The sequence below is a fragment of the Manis javanica genome, chromosome 9, assembly GCF_040802235.1.
Source record: "Manis javanica isolate MJ-LG chromosome 9, MJ_LKY, whole genome shotgun sequence".
Lineage (NCBI taxonomy): Eukaryota > Metazoa > Chordata > Mammalia > Pholidota > Manidae > Manis > Manis javanica.
Genome location: NC_133164.1, coordinates 121,919,410 through 121,943,545, shown reverse-complemented (window position 1 = coordinate 121,943,545; position 24,136 = coordinate 121,919,410). Strand labels below are relative to the sequence as shown.

Here is a 24,136-nt window from a genome sequence, read left to right as displayed (position 1 = left end):
GAGGCTGTGGGGTGCATGAAGGAAGGGGGAAATAGGAAGTCTCTGTGCTTTCTACTCACTTTTGCTGTTAAGTGTTCTAAGAAAGTCTTTAAAATTTTTTTAATGCATTAATACAAAAACAGTGTCATACTTGTCTCTCTTAAACAGCAGTATATTTAAGCATTTTAAATAAAAAATGTGTGTCTTCCCTTCTCACCCAAAGGAAATCCCTGATACCACAGCCCCCAGCCCCCAGAGGCAACCCCGTTAAGAGTGACTTTATACCCTTCCAGACGCCCTCTGCGCACAAACACCCAAGGCCTGGTGGAGCTTTTTTGTTGCCTGATCCAGTCACTAGATTCCTCTGGGTCTCTGCTCACTCATCTTTCAGCTGCCAGTGTTCGGTTAGATTTGGGTGAGATGGTTTGTAAGGCCAGGGTAGCAGCCGGGGCCCGTGTCCAGGCCCCACAGCCTCTGCTGCCTGCGGGTCCTCCCCGGGGGCCTCGGCGGAGCGCCGGCCCGTCCCCAGAGAGGCCTGCGGGAGAGTGAGCCGTGGCCCCGGGTGCACAGCCGGCGGAGTCCCCCCCATGGGCCAGGCCACAGGAGCCCGAACGCCCCGCGCGACAGGGGAGCAGCCTGCGCAACCGCAGCCATGTCCTGCCGGGGTGTCCAGTGCGCAGCGCGACCGCCGTGGCAGTGACCCCCGTGGCAACCGTCACACCGGTGGGCCCAGCCCCGCCTCTGCAGGGCACCCGCCTTTGGGCACAGGCTGTGCGGAGAGCCACCCACGCCCACAGGTGAGCCGCCGCCCGCAGACCCCCCTGCCCAGGCCCTGGAATTGTTTGCGGCAATACTGGAAAAACGAGCCAGACATATCTCGGACTCGGGAGATATGCTTGAAACTGGGGGAGAAAAATGGTTTTACGCCCATATTCACTGCTAGATATTGCTGTGCAACACAGCTATATGCAGATAGAGGACACTTCGCAGCTTATCACCCCTGTGATAGATTCCCAACCTGTCTTTAAAGGAATAAATCATTAATTTAAATCGTGCAGGCTTCTTCCATTGATAGCAAAGCTGTTAGCTTTTTAACCATTTTCTCCCATTTGGGAAGGAATTAAGGGACTTGATGTGGAAGCATGGGCCTAGGAATTCAAGCTGTTTCTTTTCTTTTTTTAAAAAGGGCCATGGTTGGTGAATCATCTAAGGCTTGCTGTTTATTAATTTAAAGAAGTTCCTATTTTGAAAATTAATATTATAGAATACATGCTTGTGTCAAATTCCAATAATTCTAGAAATGTGGAAAGTCAGGATGTGCCCATATCTGCAGGAGTCTCTGTGGCACAGGTCTCACCTGGCACCCACCTCTGCTTCCCAGGTCAGTCAGTCACCCACACGTACAGGAGGCCGTTTATTCTGACAAGTATGGGCGAGGCCCTGCTAGATGCCAGGAGCTCCCACGGACTTGGGGAGGCAGGGCCGGTGTCCTCCCCGGGTGCCCATGGCAGGAAACAAGAAGTCCACGGGCCCCCGGACCCATGGTGGTTACCAGCAGAGCTGCCACAGTGCTGCCCCAAGGGCCCCTGTGAGGAAACTCGTGCCCAAAGAGGGTGGTCAGGGTGGACTGTGTGGAAGAGAAGGGCTCAGGCACCTGGTGGGTAGGGCCCAGGTGCAGGGAGTGGCCTGGTGTGCTAGGGGCAGACCTCTGACCACTACTGAGACAAACTGGGTGGGTGGTGGAGGGGTCTGGCCTCATACTTCGGGATTTCTGCAGACCCCCTTTCTGGTACTCTCCCCCCCTTGTCACACAGTTCAGTGGTCTCAGCTTTCTCTAGTGACCAGGCAGATGGTCACTTCCAGCAGCGGTTGGGGTGCCCAAGATTTTAGGAAGTGCATGGTCAGCCCAATAGGAGATGGGATTCATGCCGTGGACAGCGGGGACCCACCAAACAGGCTTGGTCAGACTTTGTAAGTTTCCTATGGCTGTTCTAACAAATCACCACAAACTCAGTGGCTTAAGACAACACAAACTCATTATCTTATGCTCTGGAGTTCAGAGCCAGACTCGGTCAGCAGGGCTGCACCCCCCAGCTCCTGGGGCACCTGCGTCCCTGGGCTCTGGCCCCTCCTTGCTCGGAGCCTGCCGCCCTCTCCCCTGCTCTGGCCTCCCCTCTTCTCTCTCTGATCCCCTGTCTCATACAAGGGTGCTCGGGGTCACATTGCGTCTGCCAGGGCACTCCCTCCATGTCTGCAGCCTTAACCACGTCGGCAAAGCCTTTCTGCTATGTCAGCCACACGCTCTCGGGCTCCGGCGTTAAGAGTGGACACCTTTGCAGGAATGTCATTCTGTCGCTCACAAGAATGATCTCACAAGTGCCACCAGTAATAATAACAAGCAGAGTGTATTGAGCCCTAGTTTACACAGGTGTTTGTTCCAGATTCTGTCCAACCACCTCTCCATGTGACATGACTCCCATTTACACAGGGCAGACCAGGACTGGGAGGCGAGGGCACCTGCTCAGCGTCCCACGGATCAGGACCTGCTCTGGGCCTGAGTGTCTGCCCCCTGCGGGGCTCTCCCCAGGGCTGCTGGGGACTCGGGTGGAACCTCGCACACAGCTGTGGTGACAGTGTCCCGTATGTGCCGCTTGTCCCAGCCTGCAGACGACTCCGCCGCCCTCCAAGGATGTCTTTAATCAAGCCCATTGCTTGCTAAGCACTCCCTCCATGCCTGCCTGTGCCAGACTCTGTGCTAAGTGCAGACAGAGCGCTAAGTGGTCCTGATTCCCCCGGCCTGAGCACCGTGGGCCCCGAGGAGACAGTGTTTACCTCCGTCTAGGAAGGTTAGGGAAGATTCCCAGAAGGGGAGACATTTGCTGGTGAAGAATGAGGAGTTGATCATGTGCCCGAGGCTCAGGGCTGGGGGAGGAGACTGCTCAGGCAGAGGGAATTGCCTAGGCAAGCGGGAGAGACAGCCAGCCCGCCCGTGGGAGACAGCCAGGGAGCACACAGGCCTAGAAGAGGGCGGGAGCGGAGAGAGGAGGACGCGGGGGCGGAGGAGGGACAGGAGCGAGGCAGAGAGTGGACCCAGAGACAGCTCTGCAGGGACACAGTAACCTTCCAAGGTTGCCAAGCTGTCCTGACCTGAGAGTGTGGGAAAGCAAGCAAGCAGGCAAGCGGAGCTGGGGTCACACGTCAGAAGGGCCCGTCTGAGTCTTGCTGTTGCTGCTGATCAGCTGTGCAAATTCGGGACACGTCTCTTAGCTTCTCTGGGTCTCTCACCCTGCATCTGGTAAAGAGGGTCAGGGCACACTGCTGCCAGATCTCCCCAATTCCAAACGGTCCCCCTTTAACTGCCTTGAACTGTTCACATGTGCAGATGACCCTGGTGGAGGAGCTGAACTGTCCCCAGGTGCAGCGACTATCCTGCCCTCTAAAACCATGGAGTAGGTGTCAGTGGGGCAATAACATGGCTGTCCAGAGAGGCTGGGGTCCCGGGTGTCCACCTCGGGGAAGCCGCACTGCATGGAGTCCCGGGGGCTGGCGGGAGCAGCAGCAGGCCCCGTGCTGGGATTGGATGCGGGCAGCCTCCCCAGGCAGGCTGCTCCCTGCTTATGCTGCCCTGTCTTTTCACAAAAGACTACTGTGTATCCCGCTAGGGGAAGGACACACCACGTGTGCACCCGAGGTTCATTGCCCAAGTGCTGCAGACGTGAAAAACCAGAAGTAAGTCCTATCCAGAGAGGGAGGGCTCAGTAAATTCCCTGCCCCTGTGAGGGCTACATTTTGGAGCTGTGGAAAAAACACATCTATGAAATGCTAGTGGCCTGGGAAAACGCTCACAAAATGTTAGGGCAAAAAACGGTTGGCATTTCCTGGCTTTTGAATCATGAACATTAGTTAACCATTCAAAATTAAGTTTAAAAAGTGATCAAAAGATGTAAGAGTGTTTGATAACAGCTACATATATGTGTGTGTAAAGATGCGAGTGTGAACATGTGCATATATGACTATATGAAAGCAGTCACACACCAGTGTTAACCAACGTGGTCTCTGGCAGGGGGAGTTTCAGAGGATGGTTATTTTCTTCTTAATGCTTTTTTCTATTTCTAAATTTTGTGATAAGCATGTGTTAGGTTTTTATTCTGAGAAAATGTTTGAGAAAACACTAGGAGTGGAGATTTGCATGGCTTTGGCTGGGCTGCTGAGCTGTGGGTGTTGGCACTGGTGTTTAAAGCTGCTTCCCTCCACTGCATGCAGACAGGCTGAGAGCTGGCTCTGGGCACGCTGCTTTCTACAGACCCTCTGAATTACCTGGAGACTGAGGCAGGCTGTTCCCATCTGCCCAAAGTTGGTAAATGCAATGGTGTACATGAGCCACAGCAAAGAAATACACACAGAAGAAGCAGTCAAAGCCTTTCTTTTACAGTCGGTGTGTCTGCATCCCATCCAGGGTTCTGGGCTTGCAGACAGAGACGCCATCCTACCGGGAGCTAGCAGAGATGCAGCAGCATCAAGGGTGCCATGCTGAGTGGCTAACCTCCACCCCACGTCCCTCCCCTGGTCTCTGGGGATTGTGTCCCAGGAAACGGTGCCCCGAGAAGCTCGTGGTGGAGGGGTGGTACTCTGAAGGCTGAGAAGGTGAAGGGGCTACACCATCAAGAAGGTGCCCAGCTGGCCCCTGCACCCCTCTCCCCCACGGCCGTGCCTAGACACCTGGTGTTGGCGTCCCTGGGGCCCTGACAGTGTCCCCCACCCTCGAGCTCCAGGAGCACCTTCTCATCCTGAAGATGAGAAACTCACACAGCACTCATCTGTGCTGCCCTTCGAAATTTCCTCTCCGTTTTATAATAAGTCAAACAGAGACTTCAGAGGAACACTGCCTCACATGAAAAAGTCTCAGTAAATACATTCCTCAAGATTTTCATTCTTAATATATCAGTAGCTTTTCAGTTCATTATAGTGTTATTAGTCAGTCTTCATAAAAGTGCTATGCATCTTTATTAAAAATGGAAGTTCACATCATTTTATGTTCCCATAAAAATGGGTGGTGGTAGCTTTGATTAATTTCTTCACATACAGTGAACTTTACAGCAAATTGGACAGTGTAATTCAATTTCTATCTCTGCAGATTTTTTGTTGGTAGAAAATTGATATCATTCATATGTAATCATATTGCCTTTGCAAGAGATATTTAAGAAATAATATCCTGAGGTAATGATCGCATGGCTTAATTATTAATACCATACTTTCACACACGGCAGTGTGCATTCCTTTTATCAAGCTTGACTTCCATCAGAAAATATTTCTTCAATCTAAATTCAGCTGTGTGCCACCAGTGTGTGTCATTTCTAGGGTAGTCATTGGTTTTAAGTGGTTTAGCAACCTAACTAGAACAGTCCAAACCAGAGGGAAAACTTGCAAGGTAAGGTTTTGAATTCAGTTTCCTCCAAATGCCAAGCAAATCTGTTGGGTCCCTTCTGAGTTACACAATTGCCAACCAAGCAAACAGAAGTTTCTGGCTTTGGAGGCTACATTAATTCAGGTTCTCCAAAGAGACAGAGACAGAGACAGAGACAGAGACAGCAAGCAGCATGCTCTTAAGGACTTGGTCTATGTGGCTGTGGAGGCTGGCAGGTGGGACACCCTCAGGGTGGGCCGGCAGCCTGGAGCCCCAGGGACATGTTAATGTGGGGCTCCGGGGACCCTGTCCTAGATGAGGCTGGCGGCCCACGTGGGGAGCCAGTAGTTCCCCAGTGTCCCTGGAGCTGCTGGTGGCGGGGGCAGCTTTGGGCTTCAGGTCCTGTCTGGATGGACACACGGCCAGTGTGCCGTGTGTGGGCTCTGGCTGACAGTCAAGCACACACTGCAGTAACTAGAAAAATGCATGAATAAAAGATGGTTTGCGGGAAAAGGTAGATTGAGGAACAACGACACTCTAGATCGTGCCTTTTAACTGCTTTTTCCAGACCAGGGATGGGACGCGGGGCTTCTGTGTCAGCGGCCCCCAGCCCAGGAGGAAGGAAACACTGCCTGATGAGGAGGGCACAGCGCCCTAAGGCCTGGCCTTGTTCCGACTTTGTTCACTAAAGACGGAGAGCTCGTGGCTGTGAAACACGGTGTGCTGAGTGAGCGTGTCCATGTGAACCTCACCCCACCGCACAAACTGCACCTGCACCACACGCACACACACACACACACACACAAATGTGCACACTCACATGTGCATGTACATGCTGACACCCACCCCCACGGACATGCTGCTCAGGGGCTCCGCACACCCCGCCCTGGCGGCACTCGGCAGCCTTGCGTGGCACCCGCCGGCTGTGGAGGAGGCCCACCTGGCAGACACACCATGGGGATGTGGCCCAGACAGGACCCCGCGTGGCTGCCCTCTGCACCAGGCCCTCCTCCCCTGGCCTCAAGCCACAGCTCCATTGCTCAGCCTGAGCGCATCCTGGGAACCACCCCAAACCCCGCCCCAGGCAGAGGGGGTGCAGCAAAGCCTGTTTCTGCCCACCTGCCCCAAACACCGCAACACTGCAGCCTTCTCGGGATGGGCCCACGTTCCAGAAGCGTGTGTCACTCTAAAGCCAAATGAAACTCCTCTGCCTGCACAGTCTGTCCTCTGACCTGCACTAGAGCGGGTGGCCGCCCCCACCACCCCGTGTGCAGCCAGCCCCTGCCCCAAAGCGTGGCCCTTGCACCCCCTGAGCACTAGGCGTTCTCTGCCATCTGGGCAGACGGGCTTGTGGCCAGTGACTGTTCCCTTCAGGTGATTATCGTTGTTCTTACCCGCATGTCTTCGAAGGAGACCTGGCCTCTGGTCTGCACCCCCAGCCCTGGCCTGGGGACACGGCCCTCCCTTCATGCCCCATGCTCCGCACACCCACTGTGGAGGCTCCAGAGAACCACAAGCACAGCCCCACACCGACGAGGGGTTCTAGCAGCAGAGTCCCTTCTTCCCGGGGCTCTTGCAGGCAGAGTTCCGGGCAGTGGTTAGCCTGGGTCTGGAGCCCACACTGAGGGGAACAGGAATGACCGGGCCCATCAGCCCTGATGGGAGCTGGTCTGCAAACTGGCTGCAGAGCTCTGTGGAGGGCCTGAGACGAGGTGCTGGACGGCTGAGGGCGAGCTGCCCAGGGCGTCTCCAAGTAGAGGCGTCAGGAGAGAGAATGAGACTCTGGAATAAACAGATCGGACATCACATCGTGTGCTGGCCACACAAACACAGGATGTTTCAGGCTGTGAGCAGCTGGCTGAGGACTTAGGGGTGATGGAGAAATCTCTCCAGCACATCTCAGGACATCCAGAAGGAAATACACTTCTGGGGTTAGGGGTACCTGAGGAGGCTTACCTAGCGGGTCCACAGTGCCCCCCAGCCCGGGAGACCCAGGCCTAGCACCGTGCCACCCCCAGAGGCCCCGTGGCGGGTGCCGCAGTGGAGAAGAATCTGTGCTCTCTGAGATCAGACCAGCCACGCGCCCTGTGGCCAGCCCAGCAAAGGGCAGGCTTCTTTGGGGCTCTTTCCCTGGAGCGAGCCCGAGGTGGTGCCACCTGTGTCCCAAGGGCAAAGGTGCCCACGATGGGGACATGGGCACAAGGCAGAGAGGGACGCCCTACAAGTTCATGGCCTTCAGCAATTGTACTCTCAGGAGGTAAAATAAAACACCCAGGCCCGGCGCGGTGCCGTATTATTGCAGAAGCTGTTCCAGGGGTCCAGCTGTAAATCGGCCATAAACACTTGGGAAGGGCAAGGCGTTTCCACTTTGGATTCTGTGTTTATCATTTCTGCACTGGAAACAGAATTGAATTCGTTGCAGCAGAAAAACAAAGACAGCTCTGAGTTATACTGTAATTCACTGTGGGAGATTTATGAATATTATTTTCCTGTAAAATCCAGCATTTTTCTCTTTACTACTTGCAACCTGTAAGTGGCATAAAGCCGTGCACCTAGCAGGATTTCCTGTCTCGGCTGCGCCAAGCAGCGCGCACTGGCACGCATGTGGGGATAGAGCCCCATAAATCGTGCCTTTATGTTTAACTTGTCTAATCAGCTCACCATATCAAAACTTCATAAGTGGCTGCTTCTCATTTAAAGGTCTAGTAAAACTGCAATTACTGTGACTATAAGATGCTTGTTTCAAAAAGTGCATTAAATAGTTTTATAGATGTGGTTGGGAACACTTGTGTGGTTGTGTTTACGCAAGTGAAGGCGTTCATTAATAATGGGCCCTGAGACAGAGAGGTAAGTTGGGAGCTTTAAAACCTATGTGGGCCTTTAAAGCTCATCCCTGGACCTAATTTTGGAAGTCAGGACAATTGTTTCTACCTCATTAAAAAAAAATCAGCCTAATATGCCAATGACATTTCTACTGAAACCTTTGGAGCAAAATTCTGGATGAGAAAGGAAAGTGGAGGATTATCTTTGAAAATAAAGAAACAGATGAGGACCTGTCTCTGGCCGGAAGCATTTTCGGGGTGGTGGTGATGAGCAGCTCTCTCCGGGCGAGCTGGGGGCTGCCATTTCTCTCCAGACCCAGTCGGTGGACGCCAGGCCACCAGGCTGCAGGCTCAGGAGTGACACGGCTGCTGGTTCCTCCTCTGTAACTCTGGGAAACAGGTTCAGGACCCAGTTAGGGTGCAGCCTCCTCCGCTCTGCTCTGGGATGGTGGCGCTCCTCCAAACATTCAGGAAGGACACAAAGCCCCCTCTGGGGCCAGATGAGAGCACACGTCTCTCCAGCCGCGGAGGGGATGCCGGGCAAACCAGCACACTTTTAAAGTGCACTTTAAAAAAAATGAAATCTCAGTTTTGCTGTGAATTCAGGCCAGGGAGGATCTAGCATATGGGCAATGTTTAAGTTACAAACCTAAGGGAAGCTTTTGCATTAAAAAAAAAAAAACTCTCTTAAACTGCAGCTCTTAAAATAAAGAAAGATTTTCTGTTCTCCACAGTGACTCACTAAACCTTTATTTAGACAGTTGGTAAAAACACCACATCACATATTTCACATGTTTTTTTTTTCACTGCTGCAGCTTAAAACAGTATCGTGTGTTTTCTTCTCGAGGAAAGCAGAAACCTACAATAAGGCATTTTTGCCTTTTTTAAAAAATGAGACCTAAATGTGTGTGCAGCGGTGCTGCTCCCGGGCGGACCGCAGCGCAGCGCCCTCTGGCGCGCAGACTCCGGAGGAGGATTGGGGCTGTTACGGGGCTTTGTTCATTTGCTGTTCAACATTTCCCAGAGATGAATTTTCATGCTCATTCAAAAATACAACAAAAACATAATGATTAGATATCCATCATCTCCCTGTTTCAGCAGCTTTTCTCATTCTTCTCACTGGCTGCAGGTTAGCTGCATGATGGCAGAGGAAAGCAGATCTCACCTGAGGCCAAGCAGGGACCCGCTGTGACCCAGGGGACACGTGGGCGAAAGCAAATGAGGCGCACACGTGAGTGGTCCGCTTGGGGCCTGGGACAGGTGCTCAGGGAAGCAGGAGGAGGAGCCTCTGAGCAGGAGCAGGCCTCCCCCAGCCCAGGAGGGAAAGAGCTGGGTGGGCATGAACAGGACATGCAGGGCAGCCTCTCAGTCCACACCAAGAGCAGCACACCGATCAAAGTGATCTCTCGTTCTCAAGAAAAAGGAGGCCAAGTCTCCCAGTGCATGTTTGTAGGCACAAACACACACATAACATATGCATGTACACATGCAGACATGCACAGAGCACACATACTCACACACACATATATATGCAATATAGACATGTGTAGAGCACATGCACATTAATGTGTACACATAAAGGTGTATGTGTACATGCAGATATGCATGGAGCACATGGACATAAACAGGTATGCAGATATATATACACATGCAGACATGCACAGGGCACATGCATATAAACATGTGTGTGCATGCACACATGTGGACGTGCATGGAGCACACCACCAGGAGCACAGCAAGGCCTCCTGGGCCTCTTCCTTCCTCACACACGGGCAGTGTGGAACTGTGAGCGTGTCCTCCAGCACACTGAGCCCACATAAGATGTGGGGGTGCCAGAGCAGCAGCCCCTCCCTTCAGCCACGTGAGCCCTCCCTAGGCCACACAGTGGGTCCCAGCACTTACGTATGCAATTCCATGTCTGGGTCCTCCCTCCTGCCCTCTTATTGCCCCCACTGTGTCCCCTCAAACTCATGCTGAAGCCCCCGCTCAAGCTGGTTCTCACTGGGCTGCAGGTTAGCTGCATGATGGCAGAGGAAAGCGGATCTCACCTGAGGCCAAGCAGGGCCCCCTGGGAGAGCCAGGCCTGGACGAGTCTAACTGAGAAGGAACGTGGCCCCAGGCCTCCAGAGAAGGTGGACACCCCGCGGCTCTTGTCCGTCCGCTCCCGTCTCACGTCAGTGGACACACTAGTCCTTGGCTCCTGAGAGCCGGGCTTCGTGTCTCCACAGGAAAAGCCCTGAAGCTGGGGCCCCTGGAAATGTTCTCATTAAAGGGCTAAATAATTAACCTGAACACGTCATTTATTTGCTTTGGCCATAAAACTGCACTTTTGTGCAAATGCAGTAGTCCTATCAAAGGGGAAATTGATCCTTTTTTCTTGCTCATCTGTTTTCTATGGGGTCATAACAGTGACATGGCTACCCAGGCAGTGACCTTGGGCCTGGCCTCGCCTGCGGCACCTGCTGCCACAGAGTCACGTGGTGCAGAGGTCACGGGCAGCAGGCTCCCGTCTCCTCCTGGACAGCCAGCACTCACCTCCAGGGCCTGGGGCGCCTCTATTTGTCTGAAACACATTTCCAGGCACAAAGGCCATCGCAGGCCTATGACGTTACACAGACGCGCTCTCCTGTTCTGTTCCACGGTCCCACCACAGTGGTTTCCCCAGACGGTGGAGTCTGAATAGAATTCTGGCATGATGGCCACATGTGGACACAAGCGTCTCTTTATAGTTCCAAGCTGGCAGCGACATCCTGTGCTGACCCTGAGGGCCATGGGCGCTCCGAGAGGAGCCCAGGACTCCGTCTCTCCAACCCACTGGGCCCGGGGCCTGGACACCGCAGTTCTCCTCGGAGTCCTTCTGGTGCAGGTGGAAGCCTCGGATCTCAGGCCTGCAGAACTCCCCTCCCGGGGTCAAGGGACCTGTGATGTTTGACCTCCATGTGTCATAAGCTCCTGGTTGTACGTGGCTCGCTATTCACCTGAAAGTCCTTCCATTTGCTGTCAAGGAAGCGAGTGTTATTCTGGGTAAGGATCGCACATTCTGAGCAGGAAGGGAAGACGCGCTGGGGGATGGGACTGCCCCCTTTCCAAAGTCCCAGACTGGCTGCTGTGTACAGCGGAGCAGCCCTGTCAGTCAAGGGCAAGCTGTTCCCTGGCTGGGGCCCCACTCTCTGTGGGGCCACAGCACCTGCGGGGGGAGCCGCCCACAGCCAGCAGGCCTGGGGTGACGCAGACGTGCTCAGCTCCTGCGGCACGCTGGCTCCCTGCCGGGGCAGAGGGCTGGCAGGGGGCCTGAGGCCCCAGGGGCCCCTTCTGTCCCCAGGCCCCATGGCTGAATGTCCTGTGCAGGCCAGCCCAGGGCTCTGCAGCACTGGCAGGGGGAGCTGGGGTCCAGGCCCCTGGGTCAGGGGAGCCAGTACCTGAGGTCAACGCATCTGTAGGCAGGGCCACCAGACACAATCCAGCCATGCCCTGCAGGGCAGGGTCCAGTACGTGTGTCACCGGGTGCCTGCGATAGGAAAGAATCTCACGGACAATGGAGGGCCGCCTGTTACAGCCCCTCTTACTGTAAATATGCCAAAGGACCACATGCTGGAAGCAAGTCCATCCCAACCTCATCCAGGGGTAAGTCATCCACACACAATCCACTCTCAGAAAGCCACATGTGTAACCCATGCCTTATGCAATTCACACTCTCACAACCACTCGCACATAATTCACACCTAGCTGATTCACACTCCCCAAAACAACACACACAATCCCCACAGATGTGCAATTCACACTCACAAAGCCACACACTCACACACGGTCTACTCTCATACACAGCCCATGCACGATCCACAGGAGGGGCTCCCAGGCCCTGTGGACTGCGGGCTGCTCTCAGCACCGCAAGGCTGCTGTCTCCCCCTTGCTCAGACTGGCCATCCTGCTGCACGCAGGGCCGTCTTCCCCGACCTGCCGTCAGGACTGGGGAAGGAGCCCTGGGCTCTGGACTTGGCAGCATTAGTTGCGACAGTGCAGGAGGGAGATGCCCGGACACGCTCTGGATTTGCAAACATAGATGCCCTCTTGCCAGCAGAAGCCTATTCTGCCCTCCAATCTCCAAACTGGCATTTCTTGGAAAATAATGTCAGGGCATCTGCCCATTTCAGCCCCCCAAAAGGTCCACGTCATTGGTGGCACAGTCACTGATGAGGACAAAGTGGACACTGCAGAATCTAAAATGGTCATCATTTCCTAACTGCATCCTTCTTCCTTCATGTGGCATCTTAGATATCAACTTTAATAAGCCAACAAAAAACAATACACCCACTCTCCACATGCACTCCTATTTTGCAAACACTGTCTCCTCCTCCACAGAGACCCAGCAGTGGGAGGGAGCAGACCATGACTACTCAGTTTGGTTTTATCTCTGACGTCTCAGGAAAAAACAAAGCATGTCCCCACCAGCGGGAGAAGGATGAGGCGCTCTGGGCAGCATCTCTGGCTTGACTCGGGCCTCAGCCTCTTGGTTTGATGCAAGGTTCACGCCCTCACCCAGCTCTGGGATGTGGGCTGGCCCGGGCTGTGGGACAGGCGCTGTGCCCTGCTCTGGGAGGGCCACTGCTGAACTGCCATCTTCATCCCTGAAGTGCAATGCTGCATCTATGCAGGTGAGGCTGAGAGCTGGTGCCCGACCTGGGACCTTCCTGCCCATCTTCACCCCCAGACTTGGCTCTGGTTCGTGGCTTCTGCCAGCTGAGACAGGCACTGCCCATGTCTGGGCCGAGGGCCCTGTGGGGAGCACCTACTTGCCAGCCCTGCTGTGCCTCTGATGGGGTGGTGTGGGTGTGGGGTGGCAACCAGGCAGGGGTACTGAGTCCCCAGAGGCTGGTGCAGGCCAGGGCAGGGGATCCAGCAGGCCTGCCCCAGGAGCAGGGAGGCAGGGGGTGGCCTGGCCTCCCCGCCACACCAGTGCCGTGAGTTACACTCAGTGCTGGCTTGCAGCAGGGCCTCCGGGACCCCTTCGTGATTCCCCGGCGGCCAGCTTGAATGACCAAAGCAGAGTAGACTTTTTACGGCCACCTCTTTGCCACACATAACATCAACCACTCGGGAGCCCAGGTCAGGAAGCAAGCCACCCTGCTGGGGAACTGCCGCTGAGACAGGGCAGGTGGAAGGCCTCCAGGCACACATCACACCAGCCTGTCTGCTCCCAGGTGGCCCTTCCTAGTCACAGCCACTCCAGCTTGCATCTGGGACGTGGGGGGCGGGCTGCATGCCCCACCCAGACCAGAGCTGGCAACCTGGCTGTATGCACCCTGTCGGCCAGGAGGGGACCTCGGAGAGCAGCCGGCCCCATGGCTGTGGGGAAGGGGTCAGAAGAGCCCTTGCATAATACATGGCAGGCTGCAAAACAGCGTGCCTACAGTTTTAATCTTCTTTCTTTTGGGGTCCCCTGGGCCAATGTCCTCTCCAGGCTACATGCATTCATTGGGCACCCCCTTAGTCTGTAGTTTTCAGACCTGTTTCTGTGACTCTCCCCCTCCCCCTTGAAATGTGGGGGAGGCCAAAGTCCCCTCGTGCGCTGAGAGCCCTCAGATCCCGGCGGGAGGAATCAACACCAGCGCTTGGGTCGGCCACGTCCGGGTCACGTGATGAACCCAGACTCTGATCATTTCTGGTTCATGGGAACTGATCACAGCGGGTGGCTGTGCACGAATGCAGTGCGTATAAAGCACTAACCTGAACACTCAATACATGGTAAATGGTTGTGCTTTCTTGATAAATACTTGCAAAATTTGCGTTTTTTTTTTAGTTGACTTGTCCCTTGAACTTTACCCTGTTTGTAGATCTTCTCCTTTTAAAGTTGCTTTCATTCAGTTCCACTTTTCAAAAGATTTGGCAGTCCTACCAACCCCTATAAGGCTAGGAACCTAGTGCCAACGTGAAGTCTCTCCCCCAACAGACCTAACACACTGGTAGCCGCCCCTGGAGGTGCTTATGCCCGGGCTCACCTTCTCTTGACATGTTCCCTCTGAGAGTCTCTGCCAGCAAAACCCCGCCTTTCAGTAGGACCCCAACCCACACGGGTTTAAGACAGGTGCAGAGGGACTGTTCTTTTTTGACAGACGCCATTGAACAAGGACAGAGTGGGACACTAGGGGTTGGAGAGAGAGATAGGAAGATCTGAAATGTGGTTGCCGGGGTCTGGGGGTGCGGAGGGGGGGAGAGGCTGGCAAAAGAGCACAAACTTTCATGTAGAAGATGAATACGCTGGGGTCTCACGTGCAGCACGGACACCACGGCCGATGCCACCGTACCGTGTGACGGGAACGTGCTGAGCGGGCAGCACCCAAGTGACCTCACCCACCCCAGGTAACTGGGGGCTGACGAGCTCCCTGACTCGGTGGGCGAGCTTTCCACCATGCGCATGTGTATCAGAGCAGCACATTGTATACTTTAAATACCTTATGATTTTATTTGTAAATTTTAACTCAATAAATCTGGCAGGGGTGGGGGGGGAGAAAAAAAATGCCACAAAAGCAACTGGGAGATAAGTTCATTGGATTTAGATTTCTTTCTTTCCAAACTCACATGCTTTGAAAATTAGAAACCAAGTACAAATGAATTTTTGTGGGAAATAAAATTTATATTCCCTATCCATGTTCTGGCCACACATAACTTGGGAGAAGAGAGGAAAGGGGAGACAGCGTGGCTGAGCTGGGAAGCGACGGGGAGGCGGAGGAGGACAGGGAGAGAGAAGACAGGATGGCCCCGGACGGCCACGGAGACGGGGGCAGAGGGTGAAAATGGATGCACGAGTGAGAGAGCCTCTGTCAGAGAATAAAATGATGACTGCTTCAAAGTAACTAATACAGGGCGTGGGCAAGGAGTGGGTGCAAGGTGGACGCAGCAGGACTGGCCAGGGACGTTTTGGAGACTCGGTGATGGGTGCGTGCGGGTTCATTGTACGGTCCTGTCTACTTTGTCGGTCTGAAAACTCTCCATTAAAGAAAAGATTATCTGGTCTCATGAAGCTGGGGAGCAGCGTACAGGAGACCACCCTCCCTTTCGACCCCAACTGCAGGTCTGGGGTTCCCACAAACTTGCTCAGGTCAGTCAGCCCAAGGGAAGGGGGCCCGGGCAGCGTCAGAGACCGGAGCACCCTCTCCTGGCGCAGTGAGGGCCGTGCCTCACCCTGGCACTGGAGTGCCGCCCACAGGGACACGCGTGTCTGCAGATCTGTGGGGCTCGATCTTGTAGAATGGTGGGGTGCCCACGTGGTTGACCTTTTGACTCCACTGCTCTGGTGGTCAAGTGGACACCCTGTGCCCCAAGGCCCACTGCAAGGCTCAGTGTTAGACTGTCCAGGGTGGCCCAAGGTCCCAGGCCAGATCTCCTTTTGGGAAACGTATGTCCTTCACTACTTGGGCCTTAAGATAGTCACCTGGGACTGGCAGGGCAGAGGGGGCCAGGTCCCTGGGATTCTACTCCACCGCAATGGGAGCAGCTTTTTCTGCTGGGTTTTAAAGTAAATGTGCTTCCAAGTGGTGCATGCTGAGCTGTGTCCACCAAATCCACATGCTGAAGCCCTGGCCTTCAGTGCCTCAGAACGATACCCCATGTGGAAACAGGGTCTTTGTGGATGGGATTAAGAGTGGGTCATGAGGGTGGCTCCAACCCAGTATGACTGACGTCCCTATAAAAGAGAGATCTGGACACAGGACACGCACACAGGGGAAGGCCTCATGAGGATGGAAGCTGAGGTCCGGCGGTGCTTCCACAGGCCAGAGCAAACAATTCCTGGCGAAGCCCAGGAGCCCAGGGAGAAATGTACCCTGGTTCTCGCTCAGGGCCTAGGAGGGGCCCAGCCCTGCCAACACCTCAGTCCCAGGCCTCCAGATTCAGAACTGGGAGAGAGCAGGTTTCTGTCGCTCGGGCCACCCAGCGTGCTGTTTTCATTACGGCAGCCCTAAACGCTTTGTACACCCAACAGCATTTTACTTGAATATGAAACAGGCTTGTGGCATGAAAGAATGTTTGAAACCACTGAGCTAGACAACTTCTTCTATTTACAGGTAAGGAAGTGGACACTCAGAAATACAGAAAATTGACATGGGTCGAGACAAGTAGGATAATCAAGAGAAGATGCCAAATGGAACCTGGTTCCGTTCTTTGCTCACCAAGGCACCGGCATGATGTGACCTTTTTCCAGTGATCTTTGCAGATCGAGTTCACAACTGAACAAAGAGTCCTGTGCTCTCAGTCCATTGGCTCAGAGGCTGAGCAGTACTGCTGCGGTCCTGGCAAGGGAATAGTCCCTGCGCATCAGTCATCAGAGCAACGATGCGCTCGGCCGGCCAGGCGCTCCCCGGCCTTGCCCCCCGTTGTGGATGACAATGGCAGATCTGTGTCCAGGTCACCCACCTGCCTGGTGAAGTTTATTCCTAAGTATCTCATTCTGTTTGCCACTCCTGTAAATGGGATTGTTTCCTTGATTTTTCATTCAGATAGTTAAAGTATAGAAATGCCATTCAGTTTTGCATGTCCATTTTGTATCCTGCATGTTACTGAACAGCTTCTTTGTGGAGCCCTTAAGGTTTCCTATGTAGCAGCTCATGTCATCTGAAAACAGATGTTTTACTCCTTCCTTTCCCATTGGATGCCTGTTAGTTCTTCTTCCTGCCCAAATGCTGTGACTATGACCTCCAGGGTGGGCTGGACAAAGGCAGTGATGGCGGGCTTATTTGTTTTGCTGCTGATCGAGAGGAAAGTCTTTCAGCGCCTCATCACTGAATTTGATGCTTATGAATTTTCTATGTGCCTCATCATTGAATTTGATGCTTATGAATTTTCTATAGCTCTTTTGTTGAGCAGTTGTGACAGAGACCATCTGGCCTGAGAAACCTAAAATTAATCTGGTGCTTTACAGAAAAAGATGACCCTTTTCTAAAACGTGGCTGCATTAACACTGCCTGAGCCATGCACTGTACTGTCAGTTACTGACATACCGTCTCCCTGGGGGACCAGAACCCGGAACCCGTCCTATTCACTTCTCTCTCCCCCACATCCACACACCAGCCTTACCACAGACTCCAGTAAGCACAGGTGGGTGCACGAGGGCCCCAGGGAGGAAAGCACACCGCCTGAGCCCTCCCCTATGGGGCATAAGGGGACTTGTTTGGAAACATCACCCAGAAACTAGTCACAGTGTTTCACAGCACAGGGCATAGCTGATAGTGAAGGTCAAGCGGATGCCGTTCTGCGACGCACTCGAGGGGAATGAGAAGTGTGTACCCGCTGCTGCTGATAACGGGCATAAACTGAGTTTTGATAAAATAAGTATTTTCTGATTGACCTCGTGGAAGATCTAAATGAAGGGTTATTGTCATATCCGATTGATCTTTCATAGCCAGTAACTTTTACTATTTTAACACTGAAAGGGGTCGGTGATCCCGAACCGAGTGACTTCCAGACACCTTGGAGGGGTTGTTAATGGCCTTCACTGCGGGCCTACAGTGCATCGAATAAAGGACCCTTGTTTAACTGCAGCCTTAAAGTTCGGTTTGTCATACACTGAGTTTTCTTAAAATGAGTCCCACCTAAGTGGTTGTGGAAACCCAAATGAAAACTCAATTTTTCATACAGTGAACTTAAAATATTTCTTCTGCTTTTTGATTAGCAAAGCAACATTGATAAGGAAAATGTGAAACTTCACTATTTGCAAACAAACAGGAAGGCATGCGTCCTTCCGGTATAAGCAGACACGCTCAGTTACTTTCCAAAACGAGTTGCGACAATATCCCGGCCTGTGAGCATGACGCCTGCAGGACCCATACTCATGCGTGGAGAGCCCTCCATTTTCTCAGGCTTTGCTTTCTCACCATTATATTCAAACAGCTGCATTTGATTTAGTCAGAGAAGCTTCCAGTCTCACATAAGTTGCCCAAACAGCCCTCGGAAGATCCACAGACAAGAGGGGCAGCCCAAGAGCCACTCAGGGCCAGACTGGTCATCCCCACGAACTTTGTAGGGCAGCTGAGAGGCCAGCTGCTCAGGCCTCCATCTGCCCTTCCACCCACGGACCCGGGCCCTGCTACCCCTGCGCCCTCCCACCTGCAGGCCTGGCCTGGCCACCCATGGGTGTTTCTCCGCCTGCTTCCTGGCCCCGAGGCACCAGGAGACAGGCTCCTGGAGGCGGGCTGCAGGCACACTGAAAGACTAGAAGCACACAGACCCAAAAGTAAGCTATCTGGGCTGGGTGTGAAGTAACCGTTTTTTGATAGATGGAGAGGTGGGAAGTGAAGCAGCCGGTGGGCCGCCTGGGGCCTGCTGAGACTTATCACTGTCCCCAGTGGGCCAAACTGCACAGGGAGGCCAAGGTCCCGCCCAGGGCAGCGCCTGCAGGTGGAACCACCGAGTACCCTCCATGGGCCACCCACACTGAGTGACGGTGGTGGCCACCCTGGGGACACACGGGCTTCTGAGCCGAGCTCATGCCTGGTACCCCCCTCAGCCTGCAGCAGATGCCCCTGTGGGGCCTGCCCCACCCCACCGTCCTTCTAGGACAGGGAGTGGGGGATGCTGGTGGCTGTAAGCGTGAGCACGGGCATTTCACCCCATGGCGTGTGGGCAGGCATGTGCCTCATAACCAAAAGCGCACAGAGCTGGCCAGTCCCGGGGCCAGGCCCCGCGTGCGGGACAGGGCGGTGGCTGTGAACAGGCAGCCCTCCTCCCACAGGCAAGGGGAGCGGTAAGCCGGCTGACTTCCCAAAGACCTGTGCTTGCATGTTGGGAAGACGCGAGTTTCTTTCTGGCCTGGGAATTTCCCTTCCACGCCGGTAAGTGGGCAGCACCAAGCTGCCTCGCCCAGGAGGAACCTCGCGCCAGGAGGCAGGTCTGTCCTCAGGCAGCCTCGCACCGCAGCTAGAAAAGCAGAGTGGGCTCTGGCTTCCTTGACCGCTGACCTTAGGCGGGCATTGGCGAGGTGAAATGATAGCGCCCCCCTCGGCAGATACTCCCCTGCGGGCCCTGAGCGGGTCACACGCCGCACACAGCTTGGAGATGGCTGTTTCTTTCAGGCTTGCACGCAGGGAGGACCGGCAGCTTCGCGTTTTGCTATGAGTGAAGCACAGGTGTTTGTCTGTGTGTCTGTCTCGTGCTGGGTGCTGCATATGCCCAGGTGTGGATGTCCACACAGTGTGTCGCCCCTCGGAGATCACAGACTGTTTCTCAGGGACTCTGTTTTGCCGTGCCTGTTGCTATGGAGGCAGGGCAGACGGCGGGCTGTGGCGCCGGTGGGAGCAGAGACACCAGCTTTGCACGCAGTCTGTGTCGGGGTGGAATGAGGCTGGTGTGAGGCTCCAGCCTAAACCCATCCTGTTCTTCATAAATGTGGCTGGGAGGCCACGCAAAACAGGAGGGTCCCCAGCAGCCTCATGGGAGCAGCTGGAAGTGGGACCCCACCCTTGCACCATTGCTGCAGACGCTGCCCTCCTCAGCTCGGAGCCTGGGACGGGGCTGGAAGGAAGCCCCTCCACACCGTATGGTTGGAATAATTCTCTGGATCTTATCTATTGACCCAAGCAAGTGGGAAATATCTATTTTTTTTTTTACCTCTATTAGGTGTATAGAAACTTTGTTTCACGGTTTTTATCTTTTTTGAAAATCACAACATGCCAAGCATTACCTTGAAATAGAATACTCCATGGTAGCTGTTGTAGATGTGCTGCCGGCAGCGAAATGTGACAGAATCAAAGTCCAGAAATAATTCTAAGACGAGAATAAACTACTCTGAAGCCACACTTCTGAAGGATCCTGGATGGTAATATATAAACCACTGAAGTAAAGTTCAAGTGGTGTGTAAATGTCACCAGGTCTGCGATATTAAAAATGCCATTTTATAGCATGCGGTTTGGGTGGAGTTCATGATTATGAAACTTGGATAGCTCCAGTCAACACATTGAGAATCAGAGTGTCAGATCCCTGTGTGGGGCTGTGAGCGCACCGCCCAGGCTCGCTCGTACCCGCTCAGGGGCTCGGGGAGCCAGCGCCCTTGCTGGGTGGGGAAACACCAGCAAAGAGGAAGCTTCCTTGAGGAGCTCCCGGTGGCCACTGTCCAGGGAGACCAGGCCTCTGAAGTCCAAGCCTCTGTGTGCCTAGTGATGAGAGCTCCGTTTTCTGCTCTGGTGAGCTGGGTGCAATTGCAGGGTGGGTAGGTTCCTCCCCACAGACGCCACGTCCTCAGGGGTGCCCGCCCCAAGCCAATCTCTCTGTTATTTCTCAAGCCACCAATTCATTCTTTTCGTATAAAGAGAACTAATTCATTTCCTTCTAATCCAACCAACATTTGCTGAGACCTGCTCTTTGGGGGGCTGTGTTTGGTTACTGTCACCTATTTATTTCCCAGTGGAAAGTTAATAATGAGGACAGAAACCAGACTCAGTAGATTGGAATATAGGGCTTCTGGTTTTCACAAGTATGAATAAAGGCCCTGGCGATTGCTATGACGATTGAACAGCAGAAAGTATTGAACGTTTTGTGTTACGTTCAGACCGTTCATTTGGCGGGGGTTGTATTATGCATATAAATGGGCACCAAAATATGGCGACTCCAGCTGTTGAGTTCAGCGACTAACACGGTCTCTTTGGGGCTCTCGTGGAAATGGAGCAGTTCACAGACATGATCCACGTGCTCTGACATGAGGGCCACACTTCTAGATCACCTTTTTCCCAGGGGAAAGGAGGACATCTTCAGGGGAGTTCGGTGAAAAAATAGCATCCTGTAGACCAGCGGGAGAGATGGGGTACACTTTTGCCCCTGCCCCCAAGCCTCCGGTACCTGATGTCGCCAGGAAAGCAGATGCTCGGACTCCCCAGGGCCATCCCACAGAATGCCTTTCAAGCTTAGTCTCCGTGTACGATGGCAGGTGTCCTGTTCTGGCTGGAGACGTGCTCCACTGGGCTTTCCCAGTAATAAGGCATCAGCACAGAGCTGGCGTGTCAGCTTCTGGTCCCGACTGATGTGCCTGGCCCTGGTGAATCTGGTCTCAAACTGATGTTGGTGCAGAAGAGAAGCCATTCTGGCAAAACCGAGGACCTTCCTTCTAGTTGCAACCTGATTCTTATGGGCCTGTACTGATGTCAGTAATGAACAATAACAAGATTATAAGCTATTGCTCTTTATAATGAAATTATGCTCCTTTGACATACTGTAAATCTAATAGCTATTACATCAGCACCCATGACTATGTATCATGGCTTCCCTTTTAAATATACATGGTGTGTTACATGGCTCAACTGAAACTGCCAGACTGATTATTACTGGTTAGCCACAGCCTTTGTTACGTCACGAATGACTAAGTGGTAAAAAATGAAGAGAGACACAGTTGCAGAGATTACCTGTCCTGTGGCTTCTGGGGAGATAGGGCCCTAGGGGGCTGCTGCCTCGCTGGCCCGCATGTCACCCACCCTGCTATGGCTTGGCATCTGAGCCTGGAGATGTTTCTAGGTGATGGTTGGAGGCTCCCACGACAGATCCGGCAGCTGTAACCATCATACTGGCAGGTTATAGGCAGAACAATTTCCAAGCAACCGGTTAGTGCCTAAGTTTGCTGCACTAAATCCTCTCTTCTCATCCTGTGGCTCAGAGAGGATCTCTCTACTCACCAGCACCGTGTTTCTGTTTTTAGCATTTTCATGAAATGAAGGCACAGAAATGGGAAGACAAGTCCAACACAGGGAGTCAGCATGTTTCACTGAATTATTATTGACTAACCTTTACATCTGGGGTCTTTCTTATTAGAGGTGCTGTAATGCTCCCCTGATAAGCTCCAGGGGCCCCTCAGAATCTCCCCAAATGCAAAGGACTTGGACGAGGGGCAGGAGAATCGCAGCCCCCAGAGAAATGCCGACAGTGACTCTTTCCCTGTCCCGCCAGGCCCTGCTCCTCCCCGGAACCAGGAGGCGGCGGCCAGGCCGAGGTGCGCCAGGGCTGGTGATGGCCCCCCGGCTCCTCCTGCAGGACCCCCATGTGGGAGCGGTGGGGTGGGGGAGGGCAGTCGCCCCCACCTGGGTTCCCGGGGTCACGCACTGTTGCAGGCAGGGGCCCGCGTGGGGGTCTGCGGTGCCGCCTCCGCCGAGCCACCCCTGGAGTTCCAAGCAGGTCCCCATCCTCCAAACGGAGAGGTGGCACACGGGGGGGGGGGCCCAGACAGGCAGGGAAGGGGTCTGACCCGAGCAGGATGCTGGCTTTAACGGGGAAATCGCATCGTGCCGACTTCCCGAGACTGTGAAGCCCAGGGAGTGAGACTTCAGGCCTGGCACCTGCTCCAGAACCTTCTTGATGAAAAAAGGTTGTCTTCATTAAGAGCGTTAATATTCATGCGGCATGGTAATTTTGACACAGAAAAGGTCTCTGTAACCTTTTCTTGTGTGAGAGTTTTTTACTTCTCAAGGAAATTACAGTCCAGCAATGACTTAATTAATGCTGGGCTTCCTCGGCAGATTTGAGGGGCTGTCAGTTTGGGCTTGCAGGATCTGTCAGCCGGGCCTCTGCCGGGCTCGGGAGGAGGGGTGGGCGCTGGCCGGGCTCCCGGCTGCCAGGGCCACCTCCCCACATTCGTTTTAATTTAGCAACCAGCTTTCCTAATGCCCAGTCATTTATTATTGGGATGGAGGGCACTGCTTGAACTAATAATCCATTTTTCACCCAGCATATTTGTTCTTTTTATTATAATGATTGTGTTCCTCATCTTTTGGGCTCTGGCAAATCTGGGTGGGGGTGATGAGGTGGGTTGCTGGGCGCCCGTGAACCACCTGCCCACGGCCTCTCCGGAACTGAAGGGAACCTGTCCTGTCCTTATAAAACAACCAGCAGCCCCGGGAAGAGGCTCCAACGAGAGGAGAGGCCATATGTCACCAGCCAAGGTCACCTCCTGTGCCCAGGAGGCCTGCATGGAGAGGGTCCCGTCTTTCTGTGGCCGGCCTTTGCCTCTTTCTGTTGCCTTTCTGGAGGCCCCAGTGGAACACCCCAGCATGGAGTTTCCCACATTGATGGGGCTGTGTTGAAAGGAGAAAGCCGCGCCAGGAAAGAGCAGACCCCAACCCAGCAAACCGAAGAGCCGGGGGTCATAAAGGGTGGGAGCAGAGGCAGCTTCCCCTCCCCGACAGTCATAACCCCCACACAGCCGTTTCTCTGCAGCGGACCAGGGTGTGTGGCCATCTGCAGAGCTGTCCCCAGTTTTCATTTCTGGAAACACCGAAGAGTTGCAACATTATTCTGCAACATTCTCCACATTGAACTATGGCAGCTGAGGCCACCCCAAAGCTCCCAAAAGGCAGAGGGCTTTGGGACAACAGGATTCTCCAATATCACAGGCACATGGAGGCTCTGGAGGAATCAGAAGCAGGAACCTACCTCCTGGCACGCAGGTCGGGGGGGGAAGATGATGGCGGCTTCAAGAGTCCGAAGGGAGTGGAAGGTCAGCCTCCAGCTGCACAGAATAAATCAGAAGTGTCTCTCTCACAGGGACGTAGTGGCAAGTCCCAGCACATAATTTAAAGCCAGCCCCCGACATCCTCTCTGCCTCCTGGAACATAAACCGATGACTCCATTCGCCAAAAGGATTCAGTACTGGGCAGGGAAGGAAAAGCAATACTTCAGGGACTCGCACATCGCCTCTGCCAGGCCCCCTCTGATCCAAACTGAAGGAGAAAGGAGGGAAAGATAGCTGGGATGGGAGTGGCTGTGCAGTCACCGAGCCCAGAAGCAGGCGCCAGGTGGGTGGTGGGCAGGCTCAGCAGGTGGCCGGCCTTCAAGGGAGCCCATGGCACCCGGGCTGCAAAGCCATTCGTGGGCCTCCGTGACTAAGTTGGGGCATCACAACTCCAGAGAAAATGCTGGCTCCCGGAGGCCCACGGCAGATGTAATTTATGTTTTTATAACATGA

The 24,136-nt window shown here is 53.9% G+C and overlaps 1 long non-coding RNA gene across 3 annotated transcripts; it reads left to right on the top strand.

Annotated features, from left to right (window-relative positions):
* The first annotated feature begins 643 nt into the window (after positions 1-643).
* Positions 644-17,738, top strand: LOC118970409 (uncharacterized). Of its 3 annotated transcripts, XR_012121283.1 has the most exons (5): positions 644-776; positions 9,335-11,229; positions 11,646-11,829; positions 12,565-12,857; positions 16,266-17,738. It is a non-coding gene; the product is annotated as an uncharacterized lncRNA (long non-coding RNA). The 3 variants fall into 3 exon arrangements; XR_005058323.2 differs by lacking the exon at positions 644-776 and having other exon boundaries at positions 6,992-11,229; XR_005058324.2 differs by lacking the exon at positions 644-776 and having other exon boundaries at positions 8,805-11,229; positions 12,629-12,857.
* The last annotated feature ends 6,398 nt before the right edge of the window (positions 17,739-24,136 follow it).